Genomic DNA, 9,851 nt, shown 5'->3' with positions numbered 1-9,851 from the left:
TCTGGAGTGATTGCAAATTACGGGTGTTGGTTTGTCACTACACATGCGCAAATTGGCATTCAGAGCTGCAACAAGCGATGGCATGCAAAGTCAGTGAGAAATCTGAGCTCCACAACTGCGCACTACAGTTTGCCATACATGACCGGTACCTGTGCAGGTATTTACCATCTTTACACTGCACAGTACCGTTATACCTGTATACTGTTCTGTAGTACTGTACTGTACAGTAGTGTACTGTACCAATGTTTCCTAAAAGTGGATATGGGGTCTAAACAGAAGCAGAGGAGAAACACTCTGAAATCACTGGGCACAGCAGAAGCTCCATCCACAAGCGGTTCACCGGGCGCAGCAGATGCTAGCGCTCCGTGAACAAGCAGTTCAGCATGTGCCAAAGAAATACCTGTAACGGAAAGGAATGTACATATGCAGGTGCAGAACTCTATTTTAATAAACAAGGTGATCTGTACAGTATTTATTTATAATATAAAAACATTAGCACGTCTTCTTTTTTATTTACAGGTATTTTATCAGCAATGTCAGAGAATCCGGAAAATCTGAAAATATGGACCAGGCAAATCCCCAAGCAGTCCGGATTTTTGGAGTTGTACTGTATATACTGATTCAAAAAACTTTTTGCAAAAAGCGTACTGCGTCTTTAAGAAATTAAAAGTGCAACAATTTTTCTAAACTGCCTTAAAAACGTTCTTATCACTAAACGATTTTATATAACAGTTAATTTTTTCCAAAAATTATTGCACCCTATAAGCAAAAGTGAAATCACCCTTTAAGGAGACATTTTAATTAAAAAAATATACTTAAACAATGAAAACAGCCCCTGCACCTTTGTGGCGCCTACCTGCCCTCAGGGTACTAAAAATTGACTCGACAACAATCCGGTGACTGGAAAACTTTAGGCCCCACCGGAGCTGATGCCTGCTGCCTTCTTAGTGATAGAAAACTGCGCATCTGAGCGCGCGAAATAGGCCCCGCCCATCATGGACGTCGCATCAACAGACTGCCTAACCGCATGGGAAGCGGTTTGAATTAAGCTATGTGGTCCCCTGTACTTACAATCTTATAACAGATAACTGCAGCCGTACTGACCCTAAATAATAAAGATATACATAAAGATATACATGTCAAGCTGCCTCTCCCAGTGTCAAGCCCCAATATAGATATGCAAACCGTTAATATCAATATGTATAGAAAACAGGCATTTCAGAAAACTTGAAACTGATGCAGTATAACTACAAAAAGCTGACAGGAAAATATCACCTGAGCATCTCTATGTAAAAAAGGAAGACATTTTACCTCACAATCTCCTCAGCTCAGCAATGAACAGCAGCCAATCAGCATCAGCAGTGCTGAGGTCATGAACTCTTACTCGGCTAGATTTAGAGTTTTGTCTGTAACGACCCGCGTAGCTAACGTTGTCCCCCCGCACCTTTTAAATACCGCTGGTATTTAGAGTTCACAGAAGGGCTGCATTAGGCTCCAAAAAGGAAGCTTATAGCATATTTACTGCCAGTGCAACTCTCAATACCACCGGTGCTTACGGACGTGGCCAGCTTCAAAAACGTGCTTGTGCACGATTCCCCCATAGGAAACAATGGGGCAGTTTGAGCTGAAAAAAACCCTAACACCTGCAAAAAAGCAGCGTTCAGCTCTTAACGCAGCCCCATTGTTTCTTATGGTGAAACAGTTTCTAACCTAACACCCTAACATGTACCCCGAGTCTAAACACCCCTAACCTTACACTTATTAACCCCTAATCTGCCGTCCCCGATATCGCTGACCCCTGCATATTTTTTTTAACCCCTAATCTGCCGCTCCGTATACCGCCGCAAGCTACATTATCCCTATGTACCCCTAATCTGCTGCCCCTAACACCGCCGACCGCTATATTATATTTATTAACCCCTAATCTGCCCCCCACAACGTCGCCGCCAGCTACCTACAATAATTAACCCCTAATCTGCTGACCGGACCTCATCGCTACTATAATAAATGTATTAACCCCTAATCCGCCTCACTAACCCTATAATAAATAGTATTAACCCCTAATCTGCCCTCCCTAACATCGCTGACACCTAACTTCAAGTATTAACCCCTAATCTGCAGACCGGACCTCACCTCTACTCTAATAAATGTATTAACCCCTAAAGCTAAGTCTAACCCTAACACCCCCCTAAGTTAAATATAATTTAAATCTAACGAAATAAATTAACTCTTATTAAATAAATTAATCCTATTTAAAGCTAAATACTTACCTGTAAAATAAACCCTAATATAGCTACAATATAAATTATAATTATATTGTAGCTATTTTAGGATTAATATTTATTTTACAGGCAACTTTGTATTTATTTTAACCAGGTACAATAGCTATTAAATAGTTATTAACTATTTAATAGTTACCTAGTTAAAATAATTACAAAATTACCTGTAAAATAAATCCTAACCTAAGTTACAATTAAACCTAACACTACACTATCAATAAATTAATTAAATAAAATACCTACAATTATCAGCCAATCGGAATTAAGGTAGGGAAAATCTGATTGGCTGATTGAATCAGCCAATCAGATTGAGCTCGCATTCTATTGGCTGTTCCGATCAGCCAATAGAATGCGAGCTCAATCTGATTGGCTTATTGGATCAGCCAATCGGATTGAACTTGAATCTGATTGGCTGATTCCATCAGCCAATCAGATTTTTCCTACCTTAATTCCGATTGGCTGATAAAATCCTATCAGCCAATCGGAATTCGAGGGACGCCATCTTGGATGACGTCATTTAAAGGAACCTTCATTCGGACTTAGGACGTCGGAAGAAGAAGATGGATCCGCGCCGGAGGTCTTCAAGATGGAGCCGCTCGTCATCGGATGAAGATAGAAGATGCCGCTTGGATGATGATGGTTGCCGGTCCGGATCTCCTCTTCTGCCCGGATAGGATGAAGACTTTGGAGCCTCTTCTGGACTTCTTCTTGCCGCTTGATAGAAGACTTCAGCCGGATGATGGATCTCCAGCCCCCGCTTGGGCTTGGATGAAGACTTCGGAGGAGCCTCTTGTATACCGATCAGTGATACCTGGCATGGTGAAGACAAGGTAGGAAGATGTTCAGGGGCTTAGTGTTAGGTTTATTTAAGGGAGGTTTGGGTTAGATTAGGGGTATGTGGGTGGTGGGTTGTAATGTTGGGGGGGGGTATTGTGTTTTTTTTACAGGCAAAAGTGCTGAATTCTTTGGGGCATGCCCCGCAAAAGGCCCTTTTAAGGGCTGGTAAGGTAAAAGAGCTTTTCTATTTTAATTTTAGAATAGGGTAGGGCATTTTTTTATTTTGGGGGGCTTTGTTATTTTATTAGGGGGCTTAGAGTAGGTGTAATTAGCTTAAAATTGTTGTAATATTTTTATTATGTTTGTAATTAATTTTTTTATTTTTTGTAACTTAGCTTTTTTTATTTTTTGCTGCTTAGAAATCCTTTACAATGGGAGGTGGCTACTGAGGAACTTTTGAGGTAAAATATCTTTCTTTTTTACATAGAGATGTTCAGGAAATATTTTCTAGTCAGCTTTTTACAGCACTTTCAAGTGTTTAAACATTTGGGTATTATGGCCCTTTAACTTGATTCAACATGCTAATAATTTCATTTGTGATGCCATTTTTTTATATGATCAAAATTGAGGTTAAATCTATGTCTTTAGCTATTTTAGCTAGAAGAACTTTGTGGCTTAAATCTTGGAATGCTGATTTGATTTCTAAATCCAGATTTCTATTTTCTTTTCCTTCCAAGGTAATACATTTTTTGGTTCACAGTTGGATTCAATACTTTAAACTGTTACTGTGGGGAAGGGAGTTGTTTTGACTCAAGATTAAGTTCTAAGGGTAAATCTTAAGCTTATAACCGTTTTTGTTCTTAATAAGGAACAGAAACCTAATTATTCCCCAAGTAATATGTTTCTCTTTAGAAGCTTTCTTCAAAATGGAATGAATTCAAGCCATTTAAGAGATCAAAGCCAGCCCCCAAATTCGCATGAAGGTGTGGCCCTTATTCCAGCTTAGCTGGTAGGGGGCAGGTTAAGATTTTTTCTAAAGATGTTTGGTTCAATTCAGTCCAAACTCCTTAGATTGGGGTACAGAATAGGATTCAGAGTAAGACCGTCTGTGAGAAGTCTTTTTCTCTCTCACATATTCCAGCAATCCCAGTAAAGGCTCAGACTTTACTGACGTATGTTTCAGACCTAGAGTTATCTGGGGTATTCATACCAGTTCCGTTTCAGGAACAGGGTCTGGGGTTTTATTCAGAACTATTAATTGTCCCAAAGAAAGAAATTCTTTTGAATTGTCATGTAGGAGTACCATCTTTCAGAATGGTGATTATAAGGTCTATTCTGCCTTTTGTTCAGCAAGGGCATTATTTGCCCATAATAGACTTACAGGATGCATATCTTCATATTCTGTTTCATTCAAATTATTTTCATTTTCTGAGATTCTCTTTTTTAGACAAGCATTACCAATTTGTTGCTTTTCCTTTCTGGCCTAGCGACAGCTCTAGGAATCTTTTCAAAAGTTCATGGTGTTTCCTTATTTGGACGATATCTTGGTATTTGCTCAGTCTTTTCGTTCTGCAGAATCTCATACGATTCAACTTCTGTTGTTTCTTCGAAGACATGGTTGGAGGATCATTTTACCAAAAAAGTTCCTTGACTCCTCAGACAAGGGTCACCTTTTTTAGGTTTCCAGATAGATTATGTCAATGTCTTTGTCTCTAACAGACAAGAGACAATTTATATTTCGTTCAGCTTGTCGGAACCTTCAGTCTCTATTATTTCCTTCAGTAGCTATATGCATGGAAGTTTTAGGTCCCATGACTGCAGCATCGGACTCGATTCCCTTTGCTCGTTTTCATATGAGACCTCTCCAGTTTTTAATGCTGAATTAATGGTGCAGGGATTATACTAGGATATCACATTTAATATCCTTGAATCCCAAGATTCAACTATCTTTGACTTGGTGGTTAGATCACCATCGTATAGTTCTACTGGTCTCTTTGGTTCATCCAACCTGGACCGTGATCACAACAGATGCGAGTCTTTTAGGTTGGGAAGCTGTCTGGGGATCTCTGACAGCACAAGGGGTTTGGAAATCTCAAGCGGCGAAATTACCAATCAATATTTTGGAACTCTGTGCGATTCTCAGAGCTCTTCAGTTTTGGCTTCTATTGAAGAGAGAGACGTTTATTGGTTTTCAGACAGACAATGTCACAACTGTGGCGTATGTCAATCATCAGGGTGGGACTTACAGTCCTCAGGCTATGAAAGAAGTATCTCGGATACTTGCTTGGGCAAAACCCAACTCCTGTCTAATTTCTGCGGTCCACATCGCAGGTATAGACAATTGGGAAGTGGATTATCTCAGTCGTCAAGCTTTACATTCGGGATAGTGGTCTCTTCACCCAGATGTGTTTTTTCAAATTGTTCTGATGGTATCTCATCTAAACAAGAAACTTCCCAGGTACCTATCCAGGTCCAGGGATCCTCAGGCGGAGGCAGTGGATGCATTGACACTTCCTTGGAGTTATCAACCTGCCTATATTTTTCCGCCTCTAGTTATTTTTCCAAGAGTGATTTTCAAAATCATCATGGAGCAATCGTTTGTGCTGCTGGTGGCTCCAGCATGGCTGCACAGGTTTTGGATCTTGTTCGGATTTCCAGTTGCCAACCTTGGCCACTTCCATTAAGGTCAGACCTTATATCTCAAGGTTCGTTTTTCCATCAGGATCTCAAATCATTAAATTTGATGGTATGGAAATTAAACGCTTAGTGCTTAGTCATAGAGGTTTCTCTCACTCAGTGATTAATACTATGTTGCAGGCTCGTAAATCTGTGTCTAGAAAGATTTATTATCGAGTTTGGAAGACTTACATCTCATGGTGCTATTCTCATAAATTCTCTTGGCATTCTTTTAGAATTCCTAGAATTTTACAGTTTCTTCAGGATGGGTTAGATAAGGGTTTGTCTGCAAGTTCGACAAATCTCTGCTCTTTCTGTTGTGTTCCACAAAAACATTGCTAAACTTCCTGATATTTATTGTTTTGTACAGGCTTTGGTTCGCATCAAGCCTGTCATTAAATCCATTTCTCCTCCTTGGAGTCTTAATTTGGTTTTGAAGGCTTTACAGGCTCCTCCGTTGAGTCTATGGGGCATATTTATCAAGGTCTGGCGGACCTGATCGGACACTGCGGATCAGGTCCGCCAGACCTCGCTGAATACGGCGAGCAAAATGCTTGCCGTATTCAGCATTGCACCAGCAGCTGACAAGAGCTGCTGGTGCAACGCCACCCCCTGCAGACTCGCGGCCAATGGGCCGCCAGCAGGGGGGTGTCAATCAACCCGATCGTACTCGATCGGGTTGTATTGTGGCGATGTGTGTCCGCCTGCTCAGAGCAGGCGGACAGGTTATGGAGCAGCGGTCTTTGTGACTGCTGCTTCATAACTGCTGTCTCTGGCAAGTCTGAAGACTCGCCAGAAACAGGGGCCATCAAGCTCCATACGGAGCTTGTTAAATAGAGCCCTATGCATTCTCTGGACATTAAATTACTTTCTTGGAAAGTGTTGTTCCTTTTGCCCATCTCTTCTGCTAGAAGAGTTTCTGATTTATCTGCTCTTTCTTGTGAGTCTCCTTTTCTAATTTTTCATATGGATAAGGCGGTTTTGTGGACTTTGTTTAAATTTTTACCTAAAGTTGTGAACTCCAACAACATTGGTAGAGAAATTGTTGTCCCTTCTTTGTGTCCTAATCCTAAAAATTCTCTGGAGAAATCCTTACATTCTTTGGATGTGGTAAGAGCTTCAAAATATTATGTTGAAGCTACTAAAGATTTCAGGAAGACTTCTAGTCCATTTGTTATCTTTTCTGGTTTTAGGAAAGGTCAGAAGGCTTCTGCCATTTCCTTGGCATCTAGGTTAAAGCTTTTGATTCATCATGCTTATTTGGAGTCGGGTAAATCCCTGCCTCAGAGGATTACGGCTCATTCAACTAGGTCAGTTTCCACTTCCTGGACTTTTAAGAATGAAGCTTCTGTTGATCAGATTTGCAAAGCAGCAACTTGGTCTTCTTTACATACTTTTACTAAATTCTACCATTTTGATGGTTTTTCTTCTTCAGAAGCAGTTTTTGGTAGAAAAGTACTTCAGGCAGCTGTTTCAGTTTGATTCTTCTGCTTATAATTTCAGATTTTTCATTATAAGATTAAAACTTTTGATTTGGGTTGTGGATTAATTTTTCAGCAAAATTGGCTGTCTTTATTTTTATCCCTCCCTCTCTAGTGACTCTTGCGTGGAGTTCCACATCTTGGGTATTTGCTATCCCATACGTCACTAGCTCATGGACTCTTGCCAATTACATGAAAGAAAACATAATTGATGTAAGAATTTGCCTGATAAATTAATTTCTTTCATATTGGCAAGAGTCCATGAGACCCACCCTTTTTATGGTGGTTATGATTATTTTGTATAAAGCACAATTATTCCAATTCCTTGTTGATGCTTTTTGCTCCTTTCTTATCACCCATTTCTTGGCTATTTGTTAAACTGAATTGTGGGTATGGTGATGGGTGTATTTATAGGCATTTTGAGGTTTGGGAAACTTTGCCCCTCCTGGTAGGATTGTATATCCCATACGTCACTAGCTCATGGACTCTTGTCAATATGAAAGAAATTAATTTATCAGGTAAATTCTTACATAAATTATGTTTTTCTACTTTGTGTGTACCATGTCCACTTTTACCTTGATGGATTAATAAAGTTGATTTTTTATATATATATATATATTTCTGAGGGATTGAACTTTCTTTTTCGTGTTACTTTATATAGAGGATGACAAGGAGTCCTCCCATTATTTCCTGCATCCATTTGTGTTAGTAGGCTGTTCCCGGCGGGCCGCTATGCATATTCACCAGCAGCAGTATTAGCGGCATCATTTTCAGCATTCTAAAGCACAGATACACGAGAAGGATCTATTGAATTTCGTCAAGGATCGTTTCTGATTGGCTCTTCACTCATGTGACTATACTCACTACGTTGGATTGGTGAATTGATCACCCACGTCACACCTGTGGAGAAGTGCGCATACCGCAGAACCTGGAAGTTGCTTGAGAGAGCTGTATTGGAGTTGCGGTTTTCTTTTCCATAAGTGACATCACATTACGAGGAGAGCAGTGAGTAGCGGGAGTACTCGTCTCTGCTCTTATTCCGCTGGTGGAGACTCACGCTGGAAGAGAGTTCAGCGCAGTGGGTGAGTGCATCTGTGAGCTTTAGACTTTATCCTTATTATCCGACTTTCCGTACACTGTGGGCATTATTGCCCTAACAGGTTGTTTATATGGGACTACTCAAGATTATGTGCATGCCAAGCTTCATCCGCTCAGCTTGCTACGTCTGCTTAGGACTGCTTTTCACTCCGGTTTCATGTCCAGTAACTAACCAGAACTTTTCTTTTTGCTTTATATGTATACTTGTGTGTGTGTATTTATATGCTTGTGTGTTTGTGTATATATGTATGCTTGTATGTGTGTGTATGTGCATGTGTGTATATGTATGATTGTGTGTGTATATAGAGGGAAATAGACAATTATCAGATCAAACTTATTACAAAAAACTGGAAAAGGACCCCACCCAGGAATACACTTTGCAACTTAGAAAACTAATTAAAACATTCCCTAAACACACGCAACATAAACTGGACAAACTGGTGCCCTCTAACCCAAGCATAGGGACATTCTACATGCTCCCAAAAATCCACAAACCAGGGAACCCAGGAAGACCAATAATAACAGGCATGGACACTCTGACTGAGCAACTATCGGGCCTAGTGGAGAATATTCTTAAGCCCTTAGTTATTAACACCACTAGCTTTATAAAAGACACCACTGATTTTCTTAACAAAATCAGCCAGATAACAGAATTGCCAGAGGATACTATACTTGTGACAATGGATGTGGAATCCCTGTACAGCAATATTCCACATAAAGATGGTATTGATGCCTGCTTAAACTTTCTTTCCTGCAACAGCCTTAACCAGACATATAGTGCTTCTACAGTCAGTAAACTTACAGAATTTATACTTACTCACAATTATTTCATCTTCAACCACTCCATCTACTTACAAATCATGGGAACAGCCATGGGCACCAAAATGGCACCACAGTACGCAAACCTCTTCATGGCTGACTTAGAACAGAGATTCCTAGCCACTCACCCTCACAAACCATTCAAATACTTTCGCTACATCGATGATATTTTCATCATATGGACAGAAGGAGAAAAAAACCTGGAACATTTTCATAAATCATTTAATCTATTTCATGCATCAATCAAGCTTAAAATGAACTTTTCTAGAGACTGTGTCAACTTCCTGGATACAACAATATCCATCACAAATGGCAAACTGCACTCATCTGTATACAGGAAACCAACAGATAGATGCAGCTACCTCCACAGCTCCAGCTCCCACCCCAATCACATTAAAAAATCCATAATCTACAGTCAGGCTACAAGATACCACAGAATTTGTTCAGATACCAAGGACCGTGACAAACACCTCATCACATTGTCCCAAACATTCAGAGAAAAAGGTTACAAAACAAGGATTATAAATAAAAAAATTAACTCTGCCCTCAATACCCCACGTGAACACTTACTACAATACAGGGAGAAGAAAAACATATCACGTATACCACTAGTAGTCAAATACAACCCTGCTGTGGAAGGGATACGAAAAATCATAAAAGACTTACAGCCACTACTCTTAGAGGATCCCACACTCAAAAAAATCTTTCCAAAACCCCCAAT

Source organism: Bombina bombina, chromosome 7 (assembly GCF_027579735.1).
Source record: "Bombina bombina isolate aBomBom1 chromosome 7, aBomBom1.pri, whole genome shotgun sequence".
NCBI classification, from domain to species: Eukaryota; Metazoa; Chordata; class Amphibia; order Anura; family Bombinatoridae; genus Bombina; species Bombina bombina.
The sequence above is the reverse complement of the archived record's forward strand: the minus strand, read 5'-3'. Positions refer to the sequence as shown.